Below are 15132 nucleotides of genomic sequence, written 5' to 3' on the forward strand. Positions count from 1 at the left end.
GGATGATACCGTTTGGGATGCAGTTGAGACTGGTTGGACTAAGCCGACGGATCCTAAGTCCACTTGGGATAAGGTAGCTCTCGCAGCAGTCAATGCTAACAGTAAAGCGTTAAATGCTATTTTTTGTGGTGTGTCTCCTGATAAATTTCATAAGATCTCTCATATGACGGTAGCAAAGGAAGCTTGGGAGATTTTGGAGACGACATATAAGGGTACGAAGAAAGTTAAGGACACAAAACTTTAGATGCTTACCACAAAATTTGAAGAGCTCAAGATGGGGGATGATGAACTATTTGATTCATTCTATGGGAAGCTCAATGAAATTGTAATTGCTAAACTCAATCTTGGGGAGAAGATTGAAGATAATAAGGTGGTGAGAAAAATTTTGAGGTCCTTACCGGAGAGCTTTCGGGCAAAAGTCATAGCCATAGAGGAAAGCAAGGATTTGGATGAAATTAAGATCCAAGAGCTCATTGGATTACTTCAAACGTATGAGCTTGGACTACCTACCCACAAGACAAGTAAATCGCTTACTCTTAAAACCATCACCGAAAGAATGGATGATCCTTCCGAAGAAGATGGAGTGGAAAAGGAAGTAGTATATCTTGCGAAAAACTTCCAAAAATTTTTGAAGATGAAGAACAGTGGAAAACCATTCAACAGAGGAAAATTTTTATCTTCAAGAGGTGATAGGAAAGAGTTTACGAGGAAAGAAGGAAATGATTCTCAACCTTCTTCAGACATTGTGTGCTATGAGTGCAATGACCATGGACATCTAAAGAAGGAGTGTCCAAATTTTCTAAGGGGAAAAGATAAGGCTTATGCCACGACGCTCAGTGATACAGAATCTTCTGATTCTGACTCGGAAGAGAGTTGTGACGGAGAGGGAAACTACTCTGCCTTCATGACCATTACTTATGTTGAGTCATCGGATGGTTTGGGTGAACTTGTGAAAGAGCTTGGTGAGCATTCTGATTCAGAGTCTATTGGGATTGTGGAAGAATCAGATGCTGAAGAGGAAGAGAATACAACTAATCTTCAAGAAAACTACTCCTTACTACTTGAGAAGTCAGGAGAGTATTCCAGAGTAGCCAAGGCAGCTATAAGGAAAATGAAGAAAGCTGAGGAAGATTACATAAGTCTCTTGATTAGATATAAAGAGGCTAAGTGTGAGATTGAGACACTAAATGGCGAGCTGTCTGAAGCGTATACGAAGGTGAGATTTCTTGAGCAAGAGGTTGTGCAAGCTCATGCTAAGATAGAGAGAGCCTTCTCTCAGAAGTTAGAAGATGTTATATCATCTCAAAAACCTTCTTCAGACAAGTCCGGGCTGGGATACAACGGAGGAAGCTGCTTATCAGCCAAAGTCACCAAAGAAGTAAAGTTTGTGAAGGCAAACGAGACGGTTGATGAAGAGCCCATTCTTGAGAAAGTTGAGGATGTAAAGAAGAAGAATGTGGTTAAGCATCAAATGGTGAATAAGCCCCGAAATCAATCTATGGTTAAATATGAAACTAGAGGAAGATCTCTCCCAAGATCACAACGGGGTCCTAGAACGGATTATGTGTGTCATTATTGTGGACTGCAAGGACATACCAGACCCAACTGTCAAAAGCTGAGATCAGACAACAATGCAAGCGCACCTCGGTCACGAGGAAGGAGAAATGACATGAGGTCTTGGGGTGGTGAGCAACCAAGAAGTCAAAATCATAATCTCGGTATGACGGATATGATGAAGATGATCGGTGCCTTCACCACTTGCTTGGAGAGTTTCACCAGAAGGTTTGAAAGTCCAAACTCTCGTACTCAATCCGTTAAGGATAACACCCCAAACGCACGTGACGTGTGGGTGAAGAGGGGTACTCATGCATAAGCATTATAATATGTCCATGCACAAATTCTTTCAATGTTTAGGGACATTTGCTATTGCATCATTTCATGCATTGCTTTCTTTTTGCTGTTGTCCTTTTATCCGGTTGGTTTGTACCAGCTGTTTTTATTGATCTTACTTTTCTTGTTCTGTTTTGGGTGTGTTCAAAAAATTCAAAAACCCATAAAAATTGAAAAATCTCAAAAGTTTGATCACTTGTTTTGTGTATGTCACATGTGAGTTTGGCTTAGTACCTTCGTACTTATGGCGTAGTGCATTTATGATCTTGGCTTGTCATGTATGCACTCATTTCTTTGTGGCAGAAATCTTGAACACTAGGTGTGATTGTTGTAAATAGATCTTCAAGTTTGTCATGAATGATTGGTCAATAGTTTTGTTGGTCTTGATGCTTGCATAGACTTGTGTCTATATCTCTTCCTACTTTATTTTTTGTTTTTGCAAAAAGAGCTCACTAAATGTCAATCTCCAAATGAAAAGAGATATTGAGCTGCAAAAGCCTGTCGCACACACTAATATTCGACTAGGAAAAAGGGAAAGCAACTCTTCTTAATGTGTTCTATATGGTGCTCAAAAAGCCAAAGACTAATCATCAATGTTGAAATATCAGAAATTTTAAGCACCAATCTCAAAATGAGATGTTTTTGTCCAAACAAAATTAATTGGACCAATTGTTATGCCTTATGCAGAAGCCAAATGAAAAGTTTTCAAGCTTTGTATTCAATGTGTAGGAGGTCATAAATACTCATTTCTATAATGGAGATAGTCCACTTGATTTCGTATCAGTTATGTATGACTCGATTGAATTGATCATTGAAACTTCGCTCTGGTCTATAGACTTTTCCACATTTGATACTTACACACAACACACAAGACTTTGATTCAATTAATGCTTATCTTATTTATGTGATTGTACATGTTCAAATGTGATGTGTATGCTCAAGAACTGGTTGATCAAATCTAAAATTTTTTTTGAGTGTTTTATTTGTTTTTAGAAGTGATTTTATACTTTCGTGTCTTTTGTTTTTGTTCAAAATGCATTTGTGTGTTTTCCTTCAAAAACTGGTTTAGGGGTTGTTTTGCGAGAAGCTTGCGACTTAGAGCTTCCCGCGAAAAGGGCTTGAGGGGAATAATTTTTCAATTATGTCACACAGAAACTCTCGCGACTGTATCGCGACTGTCTTGAGACCAACAACTTCTCGTGAAATGCTGTTTGGCCAAAAATTGGATTTTTCAAAATCCAGACATAAGGTATCTCGACTGTCTTGCGACTGTTTCGCGACTTAAAGCTTCTCGCGAAAGCTTTTGTGCTACAGTGGCCATTTTCGCGGTTGTATTGCGACTGTGTCGCTACTCTGTAACCCGCGAAAAACTCGTGTTTTCAGTTTTATATTGCTGATGTGACAGTTTTTCAAATCAAAAACTCTTCCTTCGCTCAAACTCCTTTGAACCCTTTTCTTCAAAAATTACTATTTCATTCAAACCCTTTCAATCCAAGCGTCTTTTCTGCATTCTTTCTTCAAGGTATGTCTTTCAAACTATTCCTTTTTAAGTTTTTACTTAAATTTTGCAGAATTTTTGTTAGGGTTTTGTTAATTGGGGATTTTCGAAAATTTGGGTTGGTTTTCTAAATTGGGTGTTAATTTGTCATATCTTTTGTTTGGGCTATATCCCATTTGATGGTTATGCATCTGTGTTGGCCCCTTGTGGCATTTTAGCATGTATTGAGGGTAGATTTTCTCATGTTCCTGCATTGTTCATGCTTAGAGTTCATATGTGCATGATAGGTGTTTGATAGAATGTCCAAGTGACATTTTCGTACTCAATTGGATTCATGTGAGTTCCAATTTATGGGTTTCCATATGTTTAACCTTACTTTACTTGGTTTGGTCTTTTATCTAGTGTTTCCTACACTCTGCTCATGATGCACTCACTTGGCACACACCTAGGCACCCTCTAGGCACACCCCCGTGCATCTCATGATGCACACACATGCACAGTTACTTACTTTCTTGCACTGTGCCTATTTTTTTCTTGTTTTATATGGTGTTGCATATTCCTTGAGTTGGTTATGATCTGCTTTAGGATAGCTTTCATGTGGTTTGGGATTAACTTGAATCAAATCAAGTTTTTGTTTGTGTGTTCTATTGATTACCAAAGCAAAACGCAAGCTACCTAGTGGCCTCACAGTTGTTCAGAGGGACTACCTCATTAGTGGTCATACACTGACTAGGAGCACTGCACACATGAAAGGCTCCAAGACTGGTGTGCATACCATCCCATAACCTCGTGTTGAGCAAGATGAGGGTGGAGATACAGATGAGGAGATTGATAGGTTCACCTCGACTCTAGAGCCATTTGCACAGCCATCATCTTTGGCTCCACCACAAAGCTTGAGCAAACTTGATCTATTACTAGCTAAAATGGATCAAATGTCTACAGTGCTGGATTCTCATGTACAGCACACCGCGGACCAGTTTGCATATCTTCAAGGACAGATCACCGCGATATCTTCACAAATACAGGACTTGTCTATGGAGCAAGGCTCGGATTCAGAGTCAGATCAGTTCTAGCCCTTTGGCCATTCTGGTCAAAAAGGGGAGAAAATTTTGAGGGGAGTATGGTGATAGGGGAGAAGAAGCCACCTATTCTTATCCTGTTCTTATGTTTATGTTTAATGTTTTAGATCTAAATATTTAGTATTATTTCAGTAATTTCTGTAGTTTTTTTTTTTTTTTTTTTGTGATATTCTCTATGCTTTGTAGCATGTCTTGTTTGTACCCATGATGCTTTTGTAAGCTTTTAGGGTTTGTTTCCATGCATGTTTGTAGGCTTTTATGGTTTGTGCCATGCATTTGCAGTACCTTGTTTTTGCAACCTTTTGCTTGTGTACTTGATGTTTAATGTCATACATTTTACTTTAGTACAACACTCTTGCGCCCTTGTAGGATTGTTCCTAGATGCAAATATTTCGTGTATTTCGCATTGGTTGAGTGTTGGATTTGCAAATGATACTCTTCAAATGAGCTTATCATTTTGCATCTCCGGTTGTTCATTCCTCGTGTGAATGAGCATAGTGATCGCTTTTGTATAGTGATTGCATGTTTGATCTTGCCATGATCTAGTGTTTCTATTTCATTTTGCTTGATCATGTTTTTATTTCCCCATATGCTTTTCAAGTTTTTCTGCATACAATGATGTTATTGTGTTTTTGTGTTTTAGGAGATACTTGTTCATATGTTTCAAGAGCTTATCAGAATCTAGAATTAGGTGTGAGTGAGTTTTGCCTTTGTTTCCAAAACTCATGTTTAAGTCTAGAGTCTGTTTTAGGGTTTTGTTACGGAGTAGCCAAAGGGGGAGATTGTAAAGTTGTTATTTACAACTATGTATTTTGTTGGCTTTTATTTCGTGCCAAATTTGATTGTAATCATTATCAATCGTTTATACCCTGTATCTATTGTGGGATTTGTTATAAGGGATGTGTGATAGAGAGAGAGTGTGAAGACTCAAGCATTTGAAGGCTGAAGAATTCTCGCGGGTATGTCGCGACCTAGCTTCCCGCGAAATGAATCATGTGCCATGCACATGCTAAAATGCGAAGAGTCAGGCCAGGTGAAGACAACTGTGTCTCACGAGTATCTCACGAGTAAGGCCTTCTCGCGAGACACCCGCTAGGCAATTTGTTCTGTCAGCTTGTACTAAATGACTCACACTTTCTGTACCTATCCTTTATATACCCTCATTACCCACAAATGTTGAGAAATGCTTCGAAGAGAAAACCCTAGCCAAACACATTGGGAATTAGAGATTGTCATCCCCACCTTTCTCTATACACTTGCTTGTGGTATCTCCTCAACCCTTCCCTCTCCATTTCCACACCATTGAGAGGTTGATAGCCGAAACACTTACCACACCCTTTGAGAGTGCTGTGTGACGTTTTGGTGCTGCTGGGAAGTATTGGAAGAAGCTTGGAATGGCAGATGCAACATGGAGCTTGTTGCGAGATCTGGGGTGCTAGACAAGACATGGTTCTGAGAAGCCTTGTTGGAGTAGGAGCTTGGAGGGTTTAGGTGCATTAGGTAGATTAGGCTTGGAGGGTCTCTTGCTAACCCATGTATCCCAACTGATTGTCTAGTGGATCGATTTCTGCTTGGAGGGCGGCGGGGAGGTTTTTTGCCGAGTTCTTCGGTTTTCTCTTCAAAAACACGTCTCAGTGTTTTCTGTGTTTGCATCCTTCTTCCCTACTCTTTTATATTCCATTATACTGCTGTGTTACTTAGTTTATGGATTAGAGCAGCTTATTTGTTCATCCGCTCGCATTTACACTATTCCGCACTTTGTAGTAAGTTAGTGTAAAATCTATCGAGCCGTAACTTTAATTGGGGGGTCTAAATAGCTCTTGTGTTTTCAACACATTTTCTAGCTTTCAAAGTGTAAACCTACATCTCGGACTAAACCTGAGGAGCATAACTTAGTCAATCCAAGACTTGTGTTATTAAGTTTCTTTGACTTACATATATTTCAAGCATGTATTCCAATATCATCTAATTAACTCACTCTAACGAGGGTAACTATGGTTGATTGACATCCCATCTCTATAAATAAATTGTGTGAGGTTAGAATTTAGCATATCCAATTTTGACCCGCCCCACACACACACACACACACACACATGTGTATATATAAAGTGGAGCTATAAAGGGTCATTTATTCACATGGAAGGTAGATTTTGACAATTTTTGGTAAAAAGGAAACTGGATTAGAAGTTTCTTGTTTTATAAATGACATTACACACTTTTTTAGTTACAAAAATATATCTTTTGTTTTTTTGGAAGAAGAAAAAAGAGATATTGAGGAATGGAAAATGACAAAAAAGTATAAAGTTAGGATTTAGGGGAGCCAAATTTGGCTGACATGTTGGTGTGGGGGGGGGGGGGGAAGCTTTGTTCTTAGGGGGGCTCAACTCTTTAAAAAATTGAGTGGGTTCTATATTTACCTATTGTTGGAGGGTTTTTGAAAAATTTTGGATTGGCAAACACAAATGGCTCCGCCCCTGTACATAGACCAAATCACATGCCTAATGTTTGATGGAATTTGAAAACGAGGAGAGCACTTTAGGAGAAAGAGAGAGCATGTTAATGTTTTTTCTCCATGAGTGCTTGGTTATGATGGAGGTTACTCTTTTTCTCAACTCTCTTTTATATATTTATTTGTCTAGGATGAGATAATCAAAGAGCTATTTGCTATAAACCCTAGAGTTAGGGTTTTTTTTTTCCCTATCTCACATGGGCGCCTTTTGGGGGCAATCATATGGCCTAATGCCATCATTCCCCACTTGCCCATGATAGAGGCATGCTATTCTAAACATAGCTCTCAATTGATTCCATCCACTTATTCTACACACACACAAAGGGAAATAGTTAATGCGATCAAAAAGCCTAATATGCATGGTACAAAGTTGTATCAAAACTACTATAATGACTAGGGCTGTACACGGTGCGGTGCGGCCAGTTTTGGGGGGCTTTTTTGCACTGCACTTACAAGGGTAGTTTCCCCTCATCCCTAACCGCACCTTACCTGTGGAGGGGTGGTAACCAGTCTACATAAGTTGTCGTGCAAGATATTGGTTTGGTGTGGTTAGCTTGGTTAATTCTCCATTCTCTCAAAAACCAAACACAATGCAATTAACAACCCCCAAACCACATCATAATCATTTAAAAATTCAACTACTCCAAATTAAAAAAAAAAAAATGGAAGAAAGAAAGAAAACAAACAATTAAGGTCAAACAAATTCACAATCTTTCTTTTAAAGATACCCCATTTAAAATCACAAAAAACCAAAAAAAAAAAAAAAAACTAATCCATACCCATACAAGAACAAACAAAACCATTGAAAATAAAATACATAAACAAACTTGGTAGGAGCATCTGAAGTTGGAACAATTACTAGAAACTCCTAAGAATATTGTGACAAAGAGGAGAGAGAAGACGGTGAAACTCCAAGAAATGTGACAACTAGCGATAGATTGTGGTGGTAGCAAGTGGTGGAGGTTGAGGTTAAGGAGAAAGATAGAGAGAAGATGTGAAGACTTTGTTGTTGGGACAGGGAGATGGAGGATGACGAGAGAGAGAGAGAGAGAGAGAGTGTATGGCCGTGTGGGATAGAAAATGAAAAAGTCTAAAGTTGTGATGTTGTTTGTGAGTTTGATTTTTTGGTTTGTTTGTGTTTAATTTTATGTTTGTTTATGGAAAAAAAATGAAAAATGAAACCTTTTTTTTAATAAAAAAATTGAAGAAATTACTTTAAATTTAAAAGTTAATGTGAATGATGATGTGACTTTTTTAAATGAGAAGACGGTAGTAATTAAAAAGAAAATAATTTTTTTTATTTTAAAAACAAAAAATGGAAAAAAAAAATTTGAGAATCAAGGAAGGGTTCTAGGATCTTGGTAAACAAGAATGGAGCTTTCGAAGGCAGACGTATATATAAATCAAAATGAAAATTGGCCGAAAATTTAAAAGGACGAAAACGGTATTTACACTTTACATAGTCTTATGTTTAATTGGCCCTATGCATTCTAGGGAGACGTGGCCCTTTCACGCCTTAGATGGAACAAATGCAAAAGTCGAAAGTGCTGAGTGCTAAAAGAACTTGAGATCCAAATTGCACGTTAAATGGCGAAGTTGGTTCAGTGCACATTGAGCAGAGACATAAAAGTCAAGTGCTTCATAAGATCTTCCATTTTGATTCCTCATATATCCCCACGAAAGATGATCCAATAATAATGTAAATTCGTAAAAAGAAACTTCGTTGGGGAAAAAAATGTGGGGGCCATAGAAGTTGGAACTGGGTCGCCCATCCCACCATGTCTAACTAGCACAAAACCCAAAAAAGCAAAATTTAATGCAAAGTTATGCGATGACCATAGATGTCACTATTTGCTGAGCATTCACATCGGTTGCAGAAACTTTTTGCCTATAAGAATGGATTTTTTTATTATTATATAATTTTACATACTTATTTTTTAAAATATATTAGAATATTTATTTTACATTTTATTTTATTAAAATTTTACTTTATTTTTCTTTTTTACCCAAAACAGCAATTATCTTTTTCTTTTTTCTTTTTTCATTCTCAAGATACATAAAAAAGAATAAAAAATTAAATGCAGAATAAATAATGTCTATATAAATTTACACGGTAGTAACAATATATATTTACACAATTTTGATTTTTGATATGAATAATTTTTAGACAAAAATATGTAAATATTGACATTTTTTAATTTTACACCATCTGATGAGAGATGACCATAATGCCGAGTTTGTTTGTTTCTTTTGGTGCCACAAACTAGTAATTAAAATCCTAATAGTCCTTATCATCTAGGGCTTTTTTGGTAGAGATGTTTGAGTATTGTTGTTCAAAATAATGTGAAAATTGTGGTTTACAAAGTGTAATACAAAAAAAAAAAAAAAGGATTAAAAGGAAGGGTATTTAAGTAAATCTTTTGTGGGGTCAATCTTATAATTTATAATTATAAGGAAATTTTTAGAAAATAAGATTGAAACCCTAGCTATATATAGGCTTATTAAGTCAACATATATGGAGAGATATTTTGACAAAGGAGACTACCCAAAAGACTAAAGTAGAGAATGATTGACTACACCTTTGAGGTAAGAGCCTTTCTTATATGAGTATTTTGGCCAACAACAAGACTTTCTCTAGCCATGGCCGCATGGGTCTGTTCTGCGTAATTTTCCTAAAGGAATTGTATCAAATTGATGGAAAAAAAAAAAGAAAAAAGAAAAAGAAAAAGAAAAAACACGCTTGACAAAAAGAAGGAACACCAACTTCTTTCTAATATATTATTATTTGTTTATTGATTTGGTAGACGAAGAATAGTGTTTCAAAAAAAAAATTCTGAATAGTAGTACAAAACTGAAAAAATGACATGAATTGCAAAAAAAGACAAAAATTATGTAAGAAAAAAGTAAAAAAAAAAAATTGTGATTAACGGGCACTGTGCGGTGCCCATTAACACAACCCTTCAATAAAATTAGAGCTTGATTTGTGTGATTTGTCCTCATGCCGAAAGAAAACTAGAGGCGGTAGTGGTAGGAGGGGAAAAGAAAAAAAAAAAAAGAACACATGTAGAACTATAGAAGATGGTCTAGGCGGTGCTTTTGACCCTATATGATTATATGTATCCTAGGTTTTGTTAGTGGCAGTAGATGAGATATATATATATATATATATTGAATACATGGACTTTTACTTTGAGATAATAAATAGAAATTATTGGATATTTTAGTAGTTTCTCTGATGGCCAGGTATCGTTATAAGTCCTTCTTAAATTATTTGATTATTGAGTAAAAATATTTGAAAATTGTTCTAGGTGATATCTAATGATTTTAGTGGAAGTGTTAAAGAAAAGTTCCTTTTGGAATAGATTTTAGAGGTAAGTAACCTTATCCTAATTGGATTTTATTTTACTTATATTAATGTATTTTTAACTACTGAAAATTGTTTATAATTGTTAAAAATTTTATTTCTATTGTATTACTGATTTCAAGTAAATGATTATTACAAACATATTTTAATACTGAGTATATGATTTTTATATACATGCTTGAATAAGATATATTTTTGTTAGAAACTATGATTTCATATATATGATTATGGACAATCTGACTATGAATTGATTATGATACCTAGCTAATGGGGGTTATTCATTGGTACTCTGATACCTAAACCAATAGGGGTTATTCATTGGTACTCTGATACCTAAACCAATAGGGGTTATTCATTGGTACTCTAATACTTAGCCAATGAGGGTTATTCATTGGTGTTTTGATATCCAAACTAATGGGGGTTATTCATTGGTACTCTAATGTCTATTTATGAGGATAGAGCGCGACCATAGTCATAAGATTGTTAAGAATATGAATTACACTTGAATATTTGAACTATTTTGAGTCACTAAAATTGTTTATGTGTTTTTGGAACCTATTGTAAGTTATAGTTTTTGATATATGGAAAACTGACAATTTTCTAAACCATCTATGATAAATTTGTAAGATTATAGTATGTGATCTATGTGCAACTTATTATTTTAAGACTATAAAATTTGTTCAGTTTTTTTTTGAAAACACATAGTATATTATAACTTTTGAAAACACATATTACATCTTATACTTTACAAATCTACTACTTAATAGAATTTATTAGGACTTTAGTTACTTATTGAGTTGTCAACTCACTTCCTTTGTGTTGTGAGTAGGGAAACAAGTTTAGTGATTTTGGAATTAGATGGCTTTGTAATAGTCTTATATCTTTTGGCCAATTTGCATTATGTACGTGAGGTTTGGATTTTGTTTCTTTTAAATTATTGGAGATCTATTCATAAAGAAATTTTGAGGTATTATTAATTTATTTGATGAAATTTTTGAGGATAATTTTAAGTGCTATGAAGGCCTTGCATACTTATAGAGTGATTACTTTATAAGCGTGCGGCCGTTGTCACGTGCCAATCTTTATGGTTGAGTTCAAGGTGTGACAAAAAAGTGTTGTGAAAACATGTATTTAAAGTACTCATAATGCAAAAAATGTGGTTGGTATTATATTTCTAATAACGTCTTTTCAAAAGTATAAAAAAAAAAAAAATTGTATGTTTAGTATGTATGTGTGTGTGTGTGTGTGTGTATTTTTTTTTTAAATGTGATAACATATAGTCTAATTAGTAGGACTTACAGTTTTTAAAATATTTACAAAAGTGCTATTTAACAATGTTATTTGAAAGAGTAATGCTACAGGCACAAATTATTTTACAATATTTTTACAAATTGCTGATGTGGCTTTAGCATTTTTCAAATAGTTATTGTAAATAAAAATATGATGTTAGTGATGACCCATATTAGAACTATTTAGAATTCACCACATCAACAGTTTGTAAAAATACTGTAAAATAATTTATACTTGTAATATTACTCTATTTGAAAACTAAAAATCAGTAAGAAAAGTCTTCTAAATTCAATATTTAAACAAAAAAAAAAAAAGGATTAACGTCACTCAAACCCTTCTTAAAAAACACTCCTACCAAATATGTTACTATTTGCCATTGGTGTTCGTGTTGATCTACTTCTTCAGACAATATGTATAATATATACCAATATAAATGGAACCAATTCAGAGAAGTGGAAAACACCACTAGTTTCACAGCGAACATTGCAGTGACGAAGAAAGATTAAATGGCAGGGCAAGAAATGGGTACCAGAGAAAGCAGGTGGTCTCTTCAAGGAATGACCACTCTTGTTACCGGTGGAACCAAGGGAATCAGGTTCTTTCTCTGCCTATTACTTTTTTTTTTTTTATTTTTTTTTTTTTTTTTTTTTGATAGGAAATACTGACTTTGTATTCAAGAGTTAAGAAATAGTAGCTACATCCATATCTTGAGCACAGGCCCGCTCAATATGGCTCGAGCAAGATTCTACCCAAGCAACATAACTAGCTAAAGACTTAGAATATTGCGCTAACATGTGGGCAGGGACATTTCCCTGCGTTTTTGTGTGGGTGAAACAACATGACCTAAAATAACAAGCTTGCTGGAGGATGCCATCCGCGATGAAGAGGATCGAAGAACTTGGTGCCACAAACCCCTGGACAGCATTGAAGACTTCCAACGCATCACACTCAAACACCACATCTCGGATGCCTATGTCTAGTGCGAAACGCATGCCAACCTCCATCGCCTTGGCTTCTGTCTTAAATGTGCTAAGGGGACCCACCATGGGGCTGCTTAAAGCAGCAATCACCTTCCCATTGCTGTCATAGATCATCACGCCCAGCCCCACCTTCCATTGGTTCACAAACACTGCACCATCTGAGTTAACCTAGTATTATCCTAGAAGCGGAGGCGCCCACCGTATCGGTTTAGGTCTCGCTACAGCTGGCTTCCACGAACCCTTATTGGCCACATGGAACTCATCCATTAAGCTAAGGGAGGTCTTCAAAGTGACCCTACTAGGTTTACCCCTCCCGCCGGTTCGGATGACGTTCCTCTCTTTCCAAATACCCCAGCACACTGAAATAAACCGTTCTGCCAAACTGTGATGCACCTCCTCATACATTTGAAGCTTTTCCATAATATCCAAGAAACACCAATTTGGCCCAATATTAAAAGGGAGAGAGAGCTTACTCGTGTTCCATACATCCTTGATGTGATTACAAAACCAGAGAATATGGAGGACGTTTTTCGTCGGGTTCCCGCAAAGAGCACAGCCATCATCCACCACGGTGTGCCTTTACCGTAGCGCCTCTTTAGAAGCTAGGATGTTCCTAGCTGTTGGGAAATTTAGACCCCGGTTGATATAATTAACAAATTTTAAACCCAAGTTGTTAATTAGATTTATTACGAATAAACTTTGTTAAAACAAACAAACAAACATTAATATCATGTCAAAATCATGCAGCGAAAATAATAAATAAGACAAGATATGATGACCCAGGAAAACCAACGAAACCAACAAGTTTCACAGTAAAAAACCTGGGGGGAAACCTTCCCAAAAAGCAATCCACTATAGTAAAGAGAAGTTTCAGATCTAGTATAAAACCTTTGTCCTTAGACTCTACAATCCCCGTAGATGAACTCACAGCAGAAACCTTCTACCGCTTCAGAACCTCTGAACTCTTCAATATATGAACGCCACCCTTTGATGTTGCACGGATCCCAGTACGTGACTAACTTCTTTGCACGAATCCCAGTATGTGACTCACTCACCAACTTAAGGAAGAAGAATGTTGGCTGCAAAGTTCTTCACTTCATCAACAATGAAGATCAAGAAGCACTTGGTTACAAAACCCTAAGGTGCAAAAACGCAGTAACTTCTTTTAGAGAGAATAAGGTATCGGTCACCTTTTGCATATGTTCTCCTTGTATTCTTTTATGTGACGACCTCTAAAATAAGCCTTATATAGGTCTAGGGTTATGAGAAAAGAAACCCTACTCAAATACATAAGCCTGGCCCAAAAATAAAAATCTGAATTTTCGTAACCTCGACAGATAGCAGCTATCAAGGAGGTGTTGAGCATGTGTCAAGGTTTAATGAATCTTGACAGATAGCAGCTATTGAGGAGGTGTCGAGAAGGTGTCGAGGGGATAGAAACTTTCTTGATCGATCGACTAGCTATTGAGAAGCTATCGAGATTGCAATAAGAATCAGCTGAAGAGCTCGACAGATAGCCAGGTGTCGATGAGGTGTTGAGAAGCTATCGAGATTTAAATTTCAGCACTTTCTCATTTGATTCTCAGACAAACTTGCATGGCTTTAACACTTGAACTTGAAATAAGGTTTCTTGAAGTATTAAACACATCCTAGATCTACCCAAATACAAGTAAGGTGCGTTTTGTCAAAGGATTAGCCAACTACATAAAATAGTGACATATGTTCCTAACATGTGAATCACATATGTCCTAACAATCTCCTCCTTTGGCAATCCGTGACAAAACCATAACAAACAAATGAGCATATGAGAGAAGTCATAAATCACTAAACTCATATTCACTTGTTGAATACAATAAAATCTATTCTAACACAAACTCTTGAAAAACTTTGCATGGAGAGAGTTTATGGCAAGTAGACTTTGACAACCTGTATTTCTGAAACACTTTAAACAAAACTCATCAAGGCATCTTGTGTGAAACAGAAATAATAGATTGCATACAAGTAAAGAAACATGTGTATGAAGATGGAAAAGAAACAACATATGTAAAGGCAGGTGAAAGAAACATACATTAATATATCATATAACAAAGATAAGCACAATGTATGTAAACATGGTCACAAGACCCAAGGTACAAGAAGAAGGAAGTAAGCACTCCCCCTAATAAGATGAAACACATCTCTTCCTTACAAATGAATGTATTTCTCCCCCTAACATGTAGAATCTTTAAAAAGAAACCACATATCTCCACAAATTCTCCCCCTTTTTGTCATGATTGACAAAGGGTACAAGAAGCTAGAAAGCTTCACCCGAGAAACATAAAGATGATCAAGGATGATCAAAGGGGCACAAGAAATCCATAAAAATGCATGAATGTAATGAAACAAGATGCTATGGATGACAAGATAATAGAAGGATGCAAAACATGTGAAAAAAAATCTCTCAACAAGAAAAAAAATGTTAAGCACATTGATCCCAAAACACACACACACACTAAACAAGTCTAACCAATTTTATTTTTCAA

At 36.1% G+C, this 15132-nt stretch overlaps 1 pseudogene; it reads left to right on the plus strand.

The window, feature by feature from the left end:
• Positions 1-12151: 12151 nt before the first annotated feature.
• The window catches only part of LOC112038870 (tropinone reductase homolog At2g29170-like), a 37809-nt pseudogene continuing 34828 nt past the window's right edge, over positions 12152-15132 (plus strand).

Source organism: Quercus suber, unplaced genomic scaffold (assembly GCF_002906115.3).
Source record: "Quercus suber isolate HL8 unplaced genomic scaffold, Cork oak 2.0 scaffold_408, whole genome shotgun sequence".
Classification (NCBI taxonomy): Eukaryota; Viridiplantae; Streptophyta; class Magnoliopsida; order Fagales; family Fagaceae; genus Quercus; species Quercus suber.